Raw genomic sequence first — 12103 nt, 5'->3', positions numbered from 1 at the left:
GGTTGTATGAGAACCTCATACAAGATTGTATGAGAACCATTGAAAGCAAGCTCAGAGTGCCTCTGGGCTTGGGGAGGCCCAACACTGGGATCTCTGACAGTCTAAGTTATTGAATATAACAATGAAGCTGATGTTATGTTACGCAGCAGGTTCCTATACAGTTTAGTCTTCTTCCATTAAGGAAGGGATCGGTCCTTTGAACCTGGATACCAAATCTGTCTTGCTCTGTATGCTGACAGTAATGAACTTACTTACAAAGATGAAGGCAAAAAGTGGGAATTGGGAAACCAAGACACTCATATATTGTTACTATCTCCTTTTGAGGTAAAGCACAAGGACAAACATTGAGGTAAGGGCCGTGGGAAGATCAGCTTTCAGTGGAAAAGAAAGAAGCTAGCTGCAATCTGGTAAGTCTCTCTTTCCCAATGGAATTCCCATATAGAAAAAGTCTTTGAAATATCTTGAAACCTTTAAATAGAGTTCAGGTGGCTCCAGTGCCTAATCAGAGGTCAAGATGACTGTTGGCATGATGGCATTAGCTCATTACCCCTGCAGGTCTGTGTCCTCTGATGCCTGTGACTCCTCCAGAATTGCCTTGCACTTGTAGTCAGTGCCACCATCACCTATAGAATACGTGGGAATTTGAGATGAAGAATCAGAGCAGCATTTGAAATGCTGGCAAGTTTGCACATGCAGGGGTATAAGACTGGGGGATTCTCTGTTTGTTCCTGAAAAGTCATTAGTGTTTCTTGACTACTGCTAATAACTGAGGTACATTTTCATAGAAGCTGTTGTGGTTAGGGTTGGTATGGACCTCAGCCAGCAATCAAGCCCCAAGCAGCAACTTGCTCACTCCCCCACTAGTGCAGTCAGGGAGAGAACTGGAAGGGTAAAAAGCTAGAAAACTTGTGGGTTGAAATAAAGAAAGTTTAATAGGGAAAACAAAAGTCATGCATGCATGCAAAGCAAAACAAGGAATAGATTCCCTGCTTCCCATGGCAGGCAGGTGTTCAGCCATCTCCATGAGACCAGGGCCTCATCATGTGTAATGATGACTTGGGAAGACAAACACCATCACTCCAAACATCCCTCCCCTCCTCCTGCTTCCCCCCCCTTTCTATACTGAGCATGGTGTCACATGGCCTGGAGTATCCCTTTGGGCACTTGGGGTCACCTGTCCTGGCTGTGTCCCCTCCCGACCTCCCATGCACCCCCAACTTCCTCACCAGCTTAGCAGTACGGAAATCAGAAAAGGCCATGGCTCTGTGTAAGCCCTGCCCAGCAACAACAACAACATCTTTGTATTATCAAAAACATTTCTCTATTATCAACCCTGTGTTCAGCACAAATCCAAAACAGAGCCGCTGGGAAGAAAATTAACTCTACCCCACTCTAAGCAGCACAGGACCTTGCCCGGGGCTGGGAGAGGGCGGGGAGCGGTGGGTGCCCGTCCCGGGGCTATGGGAGCCCCCAGCGGCCCCGCAGCGCTCCGGCCCGGCAATGCCCGCGCCGGCCGCCAGGTGTCAGCACAGCCCCGGCCGTGCCCGCCGGGACCGCACAGCGCGCACGGAGGCCTCGCCCGCAGCCTGTTCTCATGGAATCATGGAATGGCCTGGGCTGGAAACGAGATTAAACGTCATCCAGTTCCAACTCTCCGTCGTTGACAGGCACACCTTCCACTAGATCAGGTTGCTTAGAGCTGCATTCAACCTGGCCTTAAACACTTGCAGGGATGGGGCACGCACAACTGCTCTGGGCAACCTATTCCGGTGTCTCATCACCCTCACAGCAAAGAATTTTGACTAATGTCTAATCTGAACCTACTCTCTCTCAGTTTGACGTCATTCTCCCTTGTCCCATCACTACATAATCTTACAAAATGTCTCTCTCCAGCTTTCCAGTAGGTTCCCTTCAGCCAATGGAACGCCACAATTGGGTCACCTTAATGCCTTCTCTTTTGCAAGTGAGCAGTCCCAATTCCTTTAGCCTTTCTTCAACGGAGAGGTGCTCCATCCCTCTAATTAACTTGGTGGCCTTCATTTGGACTCACTCCAACAGGTCCATGTCCTTCTTGTGCTGTGGACCCCAGAACTGGATGCAGGTGGGGTCTCACCAGAGCTACTCTTCTCACAACTACCTCATTGCTGCTTTCTGTGAAAAACTACCAGCAGCAGCATCATTTTAACTGTTGTACAATGTCCCTCCAGCACCCTGCTCCAGAGGCTGGTGTGTCAGCAGTGGCTGTGGCATGTTTTGTGCTGGACTCAGTGCAGCTGTGGTTGAGGAACTGAAGATACCTGACAACTGGTCCATACCGGTGTGACAACTCTGCCATTGCAGAGCTGTCATACTGGTATGGCAACATGGCAACACGGCCCACACGTGTGATGTCTCACTGCTGCAGGACAGTCTTAGTATCTCTTGGACCCACTGAAATTACTGCAGCTGATCCACAGACCTGAGTGTAGATGCTCTGCATTTCTGGGGCTGTTGTTTGAAACAGGTCATGTCCTAGGATGTTCTTCAGTGGCTCCAAGTCTATTGACCAACTGTTCACCATTCCCTAGCTATGCCAGTGAAAAATATCCGTGCCTCTCTCTCCCTCTCAGTCCCAAGAAATCCCTTTTTGAATATTTTTTTTTTCAGCCTAAGAGGCATAAAATGAAATACCAACATATGCAGACACAGAATTAAGGCCACAGAGTTGTGAACATCTAATGATTTTATATTTGGAGAAAAAAAAAAAAAAAAAAAAAAAAAAAAAAAAAAAAAAGTGGGTTTTTTATGCATGACACACAATTATAGTTACATAACAGAAAACAAGATTTGCAGCATCCCAGATTTTTCCTTTGAAATGAGTCTCCTGGCTTACCAATGGCAGATGACCTACTGTCAGTTAAGCTGGATCAGCAGTGAGAAGTTTCTCACGTCTTTTCAGAGTGGAAAATCAGGAAGAGAGAACAATAGGATCTCAGGGTACCTAATGTCAGAGAGTGAAGGTCCTGCTTCACTGTCCTTACATCACTATTTGTTGTACAGGAAAAGAGTGCACTTAGGAGTAGAGGAGTAGCACATACATACTGTTCAATATCTTTGGTGTTTTCTTCCCACAGTGTCTTGGGCTTGCATATGTTACACATGGATCTTTATCTCATGCAAAGTGCTGTTGTGTATTAGTCACGCATTACTATTCCACTTAGGTTTGCACAGAATCAGATGTCCAGCTAAACTGATTTGTTCAATTATCGCACTTAAGTTTCTAGATTAGCTACAGCCATCAAAAACCTTCTGTACAAAAACAACATAATCAAATAGAGATGGGAACTGGCCTGCGGCAGGTGTCACTTTTATTTATTTGAGTGTCCACTTAAACTCCAGAGCAACAACGTGGCAGCTTGATTATACCTTTGCATCAGAAAAACCTGCAGGGAGATTGGATGGTTTCTTTCAGCTGAAGAGTTTGAGACCACATTTTCATTCCAGAAGGGCTTGATAAATAAAAATTATTTATTTTGCCGAACACAAAATTGACAGAGATTGAATCTCTGGGAAGGAACTAGATGCAACCTTCTGTCCTACTGTGTGGCCTGATGCAACTAAAATTGAGAGTGAAGATTTTGGTCACATGCAAGCAGTATGGCAGAGGGATGTAGTTGCAGTTTGTATTGTGCACATCTCTGAGTATTCTCAGATCAGTAAAGCTTTTTTAAGCTTGGTGGCAGCATTTGTCCCCTTACTGGGAATTCAGGGATAAACTCTGGTAAGACACTGAACAGGGGCGGATGGGGAGTGGAACATGAATTGCTCTGCTGATCCTGCACCTGTGAAATGGCGCAGACGGAAATGGTTTGGCTAGCATAAATTAAGGCAGCTCTGAGACTCATCTAACATACCTCAGGAATTCAGCCTGCCAGCACAAAATTAGACAGTGTAAGAAGCTGGCTAAACACTACATATCTCCCATAGCTTCTGAGAGTGACACAGCCAAGTGACATTGTCAGAGCTCTTCAATATTAGAAAGAAAATAACACAATTTAAGTGATATTTTGAAAACACAATATGTACACCAGGGTATTTAATGTGTTAGCTAGTTTAGATGAACCTTTGGATGTCTTGCAAGGAAAATAATCTTTTTGTAATGAATCCCATCCAGCAGATAGAGATGCAATTCAGACTGATTTCCTAGGCACCACCACAATACTTAGGACAACATATAAGACATTATAAAGACATCACTAATTAAAATCTTTGGAAATTTCAGAGTAAGTATAAACACTAATCTTTTATGACAAACTATCTCAGCTTGTTCACAGTGAAGACCTTTGATCTGTCTAAATGAACTGGCCTGCAGATTTTTGGCTTTTAGTTGCAAAGGAGGTGCTGAAGTGGGTACACTGATCCTAGTCTTCCTCTTTTAAACTTGGATCAATAGTGCTTTGTTCCAGTAGCCTCCCATTCATATAAGGAGTGTGCAGTGTATATCAGTGGACATGTGCCTGTGCAAAAGGGCATCTTGCAGCCATGCAGGAAATCAAGCATCATAGGACTGGGAGCATGCCATGTATAAGATACTGGTCAGTGCAACTAAGATGCTTCAGGCCCCTCACCTGAATCATTTACAGCAAAGTTACAGAATCTGAAGAGATGATGGAGTGAAAATTTGCAAGGACAAAATTTAATTTTTTCAGCATGAAGCAGCAGATTCGAGTTAATTGACTGGTGCTAATGGTTTTTACAAGACACTGGTAAAGGTCAAGACCATGATAGACATTTCAGCTCCTGAAGATTTATGTTATAGTTGTCCCTCTTAAGTGGTTAAGTCCTTATCTGTCAACAATACTGAAGCTCTTCCATAGTTTCTTAATCCAACGAGCCCAACCAAAAAGATTTCGTTCTGAATTTGGCCCAGAGGCTAAATTCAGTGAAAATTCAGAAAATTCAATCAAGCCATAGTTCATTCCTTGCCACTCTTTCATGTAGGCTGCTGAGATGGCAGTCAGACACACGCTACAGACCTCACAGATTGCTCTGGTAGCCCTCTCTCTTCCAGACATTTCATGAAGACCTTAGTTACCTCACTGACTTGCAATTATCTGTGCAACTCTCAAGGGACAAATATGCCAGCTTTCACAGTCTTACGGGAAGGAGGTACCTGATCACGTTACAGGAGGACAAGAAAATAATGTTCTGCCATGTAACCTTATTCACACGATCTCCCTTTTAGGAAACTGAGGATGTGCATTCCATGGTGGTCTGTGTTTCCATCTGGGGTCACAGGATAAAGTGGTCATATAATGGAGAAGGTCTTCAGGATATGATTCTCCATAGGGACTGAGAATAGGCCCTCTTTGCCAGTGGTTTCTCCACACCCCATCTTTTTGTGGCTCTGCAGTGGGAGGCAGCCACGCGGGGAGCAGCAAGGGCAGCTGGAGTGGCAGAGCGCCCAGCGCCGCCACCGGCCCTCCCTCGAGTCACTGCGAGGGCACTGTGTCCGTGCACAGGCTCCTCTGGGCAAGCGTCTACGCCTTAGCAGCAGCAGGAAACTTGCTTCTCCACCCTAGAACTGCACCTTTGCCAGCTTTCCCCGCTCCCCAGCGAGCAGAGGGCGCTCCGCCCTCAGAAGTGGGACCTCGGCACATTCCTGGGATGTAGCTAAACCACGAGCACACCCTAGGAGACAAAAAACCCGAGCTCAAAGCTGCGAGCTGGGAAGAGGGTGGTTGAAAGCCTGGGAGGGCCAGGCAGGCAGCGGCCGGCGAGGCGGGCAGGGTGCGGAGGGTCCAGGCGGCGCAGCGCCCGCCCCGCCAAGGGCACCCGGTGCCCGGTGCCCGCCCCGCCCGGCGGGATTTGCCCGCTCCCACCTCCTTGTGCGGCGCAGCGGAGCAGCCACAATGAGAGCTGCTCTCGGGGGGGATGGAGGGTGGGAGGTGGGGGGGTGGAGACAGACACAGGCGGAGTCAGGGCTCAAATTCTTGAACCTTTCACATCCTTTCTGTAATTTGAAACATACTTGTTCCCATGCCAAAGCATATTTTTTCTTTTTCTTTTTTTTTTTTTTCTTTTTCCTTTTTAAATTCCTTTCTTGAGGCTGTGGAAATACATTCAGAGAAAAAAAAAAGAGAGAGAGAGAGAGAGAAAGAAAGAAAGAAAGAAAGAAAGAAAGAAAGAAAAGAAACTAAGGGAAAAAGCAAGCCCACTACTTATCCGAGGCTCCAAAACAAAACAGAGAAACGTGAGAGCACGGCCCTCCCCAAGCACAACTGCTCGCGGGCTCAGATTTCCTTTCGGAGGGGTCATGGCTGCTGCAGTCACGGCTTTGGAACGCAGCTGGTCTTGCCTGCAATAAGAAGGAAAAAAAAAAAAAAATCCCTGCTCTTCTGCAAACGGCATTTGCCTCCTTTCGCTTCGCAAGCTCATTGTGCTCAGACGAAAGGAAGCCATTTGCAAAATGCTTGCGGCACTGGATCCCTGTCATCTTCAGTGGGTCACTCCCTCACCACTCCCAGCCCCCTTCCATCCACCCTCCCAGGCCAGCTGGGAGGGAAGGGACATATGCTTGTCCCTCTCGTGTGCACTTCAAGTCACACACCTATAAGCACTTCAGTTTATCTCAGACAGTGTGGGGTGTACATACATGAGAGAAGAAAACTGGCTAAGGTACTGTCTGAAACATTTCTCATGTCCCTAATCATCCAAAAGGCACAAAGCAGCATGGAGTAGCACAGAGCACTCTTGCATCAGCTGAGCCCTACTGCCCACTCCTTCTCCCCTGGGTAAACCACAGCAGGTGATTGTGCTGGTGCAGCGGGTATTTTTGTTTGCTTTGTGTAAGGAAGTAACAATTACCAGTGACAATAAATGCCTCCTCGAGTCAGAAGTGACCTGAAGCTCTTGCGTTACATACAAGCAGTTGCAGTTCAGTTGCCTTGCCAGTGCCGGAGCAAGGCTGTTAAACAGACAGGAGCACCTACCCCTCTTTCCTCCACTCAGGGAGTCACACCCTGGTCTTTCAAACCAGATAAAACAAGCTTGAGGAGAGTAGCTTTCATGTTTCACTGCCATTATCATAGGTCATAACTGTGTTAATGGGCTATCATGCTGTTTACTTGTGTATGTATATGGATGGGTGTGAACAACCCTTAAAAAGACATGAGATTTTCCAGGAGAGACTCAAGTAGGCACATGTACATCACCTGAAGCAGCTAGCTGAGTGTCTCACCAGGAGTCACCTCTGCTCATGGGAGTGAAGCCGCCCAGAGGGAAGGGCAGACCGTGTGCACAGAATACAGTCCTTATATGCTGTACTACTCTGTCACAGCCCCTGGTCTGCAGAGCTGGGGCCGCTTGGGGAACTTGGAGAGTATTTATGTTTCCTCGGGTATGCAGCTAGAGAAGGTACAATACTCTCTAGAAGACAGAGATGGGGCAGATATTTATTTATTTTACTGGAAGGGATAGTTTGTGACATATCAGGGTTTCCCCACAGCCTTTCAGCCATGTGCCCGAGGTAGGACAGCAATTAGGTTATGCCCACTGGGGAGCTCCTCTCCTTAATCCAGCTCCTGGCACGACAAGACACCACACTGATACTTTGCAGATTGGCAGGAAACACCATGAAGCCCATGTGCACTTAAATACTTCACATTACACAGCAAATGCTGTTCTGGCTGCCTGAAACACTGCAGCATTTGGGTGCTCTCTGAGAAGATAAAGCGTCCTCATACCTTATCTGTGTTTATCCTGAAACCCTTAAGACAGTCTTTGTCTCTGAGCTGATCATTTGGAGCTCACAGCTTCTTCTGAATGTTGCCCTTACATGGAAGCCATCCTGCTCAGAGTATCCCTACCACCACTCTGTGTCCATCCTTTGCTCTCAGCCTGGATTCTGGCTTTTTAGCCAATACAGCTGTAGCATAGTGTCTTGGTAATCACATTTCTATCGCTTTGCAAATAAGCCTTAGCTACAAACACAAATGCTCTGATGATTTTTTCTTAGGCATCATGGATACTAAAGGGTTATTAGTGCTCTATTCAAACCTGTGTTGGCAGTCCCCACCCTTCTCTAGATTGTTATGCAAGCCCAGTTGGAGTTGCTATTAAATATGAGACAAGACCTCAGTTAAATATGTATTAAGTTACAGATTTCTAGGGTGTTACCAACTTTCTAGAGATACCACATGTGACTCACTGAACTAGATGACAGACTATGAAATAAGTTATTTCATCTGGTCATATTTATCAGAGCAGGTTTGTCCTGCCTTTTTTTACAGCGATCACTGTCTCATAGGTAGCAAGCAGGCAAAATGAAATCTGGTCTTACAGGTATTGCTTTCTGCAATTCATTTTTGTTGTATTCCAGTCCCACATACCTGATCATACCCTGGTTAGCTGAAATGAAACAATTCAGTGCCCTCTGATGCAAAGATTTTGGAGGAAGACACCAAGACTTCTTTGAGTCATTGTTCAATGGACAAATGCTGTAGATGGGACTCCTATCCTAATCCAAATGGTGTGTTAAATTATGGAGGAAAATCAGCACTTGTCATTTTTCTAGAAAATAAAATGTCCTGGAGCATGCCTTCCTCCCTGGTTACTTCCCTGTACCCATTACAAGTCCCAGGCACCATCTGTGAACCTCTGCCAGAGCTCCTGACCTGAAACAAACAGCATGCAGAAGTAAGCAGGCCAGAGCCTTAGTCTGCAGCTTGTCACTGTTGGGGTCTGGGGCACCTCTAAAGGGATAGTAAGTCCTTCAAAAACATAGCTGAAAATTCTCCTTACCTAGGGAAATCTCTGTCAGATGCTAGCTAAGAGAGGCATCCTACCCATCTGGCCATACTGCAGAAACAGGTAGCATTTAGGCCACAAGCCAAGAGGCCACAAGCCAAGAGGTCCTTAGCTGTTCAAACTGGGAACCTCTGTATCCAGAAGACTGAAGGCAAGTAAGAGAAGCTCTTCTCTTATCTTTCTTTGTCCCTGTATCAGATCCTAGTCTTAGGGCATGTGGCTGGGATAGACATGCCAATAGCTGCAGGCAGAAGAAACCTTCTGTTTTATAAATACCAGCTTCCACCCAATTGCCTTTTACATACTAGGCTGATTTTTCACTGGTGAAGTGAGTTTGAAGAAGGGAATAGGACAGTAAGAAAATGCAGCCCACAGTCAGAGGTAGTGAAGAAGTAAAGACTAACATGACCTCAAAGAAAAGAGCTGAGACTCTCTGATGACAGAACTTTGGAGAGGTTGAGAGGGGACAGATTATAACAGGCTGGATGGAGTCACAGAAGTGGTGGGAGATGGAGGACTGCAAACTTGGGAGCATATGCTCTCCACTGACTTCAGTCTCTATGCAAAGGAGTGTGCACAGCTGCGTGAGGGGTGAATGCAGGGGACTGCTACAGTAGACTTGTCCTCTCTGCTAACCTCTAGAAACTGGTTCCTTTAGAAGAGATAAGAGGATGTAGGCAGACTTGAAATGAGGACAGGAATCCTGAACTCAGCATGACTTCTAATTGCTTGTTCCAGACACAGGCTGTGACTCCATTCCAGGCTCTGGGAAGTCCAAAGGACAATTTATCCACACAGAAGGGATCCTCCTGCATCCCTGCATAACACAGAAGCAAGGTGGTCTCTGCATGACTGCAATGTTCAGGGTGGCAGGGATTCTTGGCCCTTTAACACTGACTTGCAATGAAACATCTTGGCTCATAAGTCTGTTTCTTCTTGTAATTTTATCTTCTCTTTTAGAAAATTATGCAAATAAAGCTGAGCTGCCTCACAGCTTGTGGATATCTGTACAATACTAAACAGCTCTCCAAGGACAGGAGTAAAAAAAGGTAAAGGATTAATATATGAGTCTTTGCAGGGACCTATGTTCATGCCAGGAAAAAGTGCGATCCACAGTCCTGCTCCAGATCAATTCCCCAGCCTCTTCCAGTCAACTGTGACTTTTGTTAATGCCTATCCTGGGGCTAGAAGAAGGCAAGGCCAGCAGTTCAGTTTGCTTTGACAGGACCGAGCCCTGCTTGAAAACACTAGGAAACCTCCTGAGTCAGCAGCTCACTCGCTCCTACTCTTGGAATAGCTGAGATTCCCGGACACAGTAACTTGACTCTACTCCTGGCTCAGGGCAGCCACAAGCTGAAAGGCAAAATAAAATCCCCTCCTGGCCCATTAACGGGGCCTATTCTGGATTCAGGAGAAACCAGTCTGACTGATGAACTCCCCTGGCTCAGGGGCTCTGGCTGGGGCTGGGAGAGTTATTCTTTCCTTATTCAGCAGACAGGAGGATATTAATGGAGAGCATATGGGAGGGGAGGGTGTACTGTGGATATTGCTGGAGGACAGCCAGACTGCATCAAAGCCCCAAGAAGCCTATTCTCCATCCGGGCAATGCTAAAACAGGCCATGCAGAGACGAGAAGTCCAGCTGTGATATGGGGGAGTTAGGAAAAAAGCCCTCTGCCTTCCCCAGCCTTTTTACTCCCACTCCTGATGGGACAATGGGGCAGTGTTGTCACATAGTCCTGTAGGCATGTATTCATAGTGGAAGCCTTTCTGGGGAAGAGCACGCTTCAGCCAGGCACCCTGTCCTGAGACTCATGCTACTTCAGGGAAGCAAAAACTGCCTCTGTGTTTGCAAAGTTCCGTGTAAATTATGGTGCTATAGAAATGATGGATTACAACAGTCCTGCGGTGTAGAGATGGAAAAGCTCTGTTAACTCCTCCAGCCCATCTCCCAGAGCTGATGCAGTACTGTTGCTTCTCACACATTTCCTGTGTCTGTCTGGTCAGGTTTAGAACAAGCAAGCAACTGAGGTTCATTTATTTTTTTCACTTCCTAATTCTACTTTAAAAATAACCAATGTGATTAAGGTTGTGTGGGTTACCCAGCCACTTGGATATGTCAAGAAGGATGGAACGGGGTGCTTCAAAGGTAGCCCACATCTGCCTTACCTTAAAGATAAAATGGAGGACTGGCTACTGAAGACTTGATCACAGCTTGAACTAAGAAACTTGCCATTAAGTAGGAGAGCAGCTAGAACCAACTCTGGTAAAAATTAGGTGTGTCCTTTTTGGCTCCTGACAATCTTAATGTAGCCCTGACTGAGGCAGATTTTGGGCATCCATGATGCTTGGCCTTGCCTCATTCACCAGATCTTAATTAACTAAGGAGTCTGGCTTGTTTAGCCTAGTGAAGGGGTAATTGCAATCTATAAATAAATACTTCAGGGCCTGAACACATGGGGAGGAGAAAAAAGCTATTTAAAGATAAAGGACAATGCTGGCACAAGAACAAATGGGTATGAAGTGGCCATGCATACATTTAGGCTAGGGATTGTCAGGTTTCTAATGCTGAACACATTGATGGCTCTGTGAAAGCCAATCAATGGGCTTAGTAAGGCCAAAAGTCAAGCTGGTTTTAAGAGACAGCTAAACACATTTCCTCAGCTGATTGTATGAAATGGCTGGCTATGCTAGGAAAGGAGCCGGATGTGGGAAGCCCAGAAGGAATGTCCTGAGGCATTCTGGGCTGCAGTAAGTACAGTATGAGTTCTGGCTAACCAGCTGCAGGGCCCAGTAGGTGGGAGAAAACAGAAGGCTAATAAAACCTGAGAAATTTCAACTGCACCTTCATACTGCCTCTCACTACCTGAAGGGGCCTCCAAGAAGAATGGAGGGGGAGTTTTTACAAAAGAATGTAGTGATAGGACAAGGGGCAGCAGTTTTAAAGTACAAGAGAGTAAGTTTAGTTAGATTTGCTATAAGGAAGAAACTTTTTACAATGAGAGTAGAGAGGCAAGGGAGCAGGTTACCCAGAGAAGATGTGGATGCCCAATCCCTGGCAGAGTTCAACACCAGGTTGGAACCTGATCTAGTGGAAGGTGTCACTGCCCATAGCAGTGAAAGGCAAAATAAATTAATGAATTTATTAAATAATAAAGGAGGGGTTGGAATTTGATGATTTTTAAGGTCCCTTCCAAACCAAACCATTATGTGATTTCATGATGACTCTATAAAGCATAGCAGACAGATTGTAAATCCAAGCAAAACTGGAAACTGAAACTAACTCCTCTCCAACGATAGGCTGGCTGGCTTGGTTT

At 46.0% G+C, this 12103-nt stretch overlaps 1 long non-coding RNA gene across 1 annotated transcript in view; it reads right to left on the bottom strand.

The window, feature by feature from the left end:
- Positions 1–5676: 5676 nt before the first annotated feature.
- Positions 5677–12103, bottom strand: part of LOC310910843 — a 75377-nt gene continuing 68950 nt past the window's right edge. The window contains exon 4 of the long non-coding RNA XR_014590407.1: positions 5677–6337. This is a non-coding gene — a long non-coding RNA (uncharacterized lncRNA). The remainder of the gene's footprint in view (positions 6338–12103) is intronic.

Source organism: Zosterops lateralis (assembly GCF_965231275.1).
Source record: "Zosterops lateralis genome assembly, chromosome: 6".
NCBI classification, from domain to species: Eukaryota; Metazoa; Chordata; class Aves; order Passeriformes; family Zosteropidae; genus Zosterops; species Zosterops lateralis.
The sequence above is the reverse complement of the archived record's forward strand: the minus strand, read 5'-3'. Positions and strand labels throughout refer to the sequence as shown.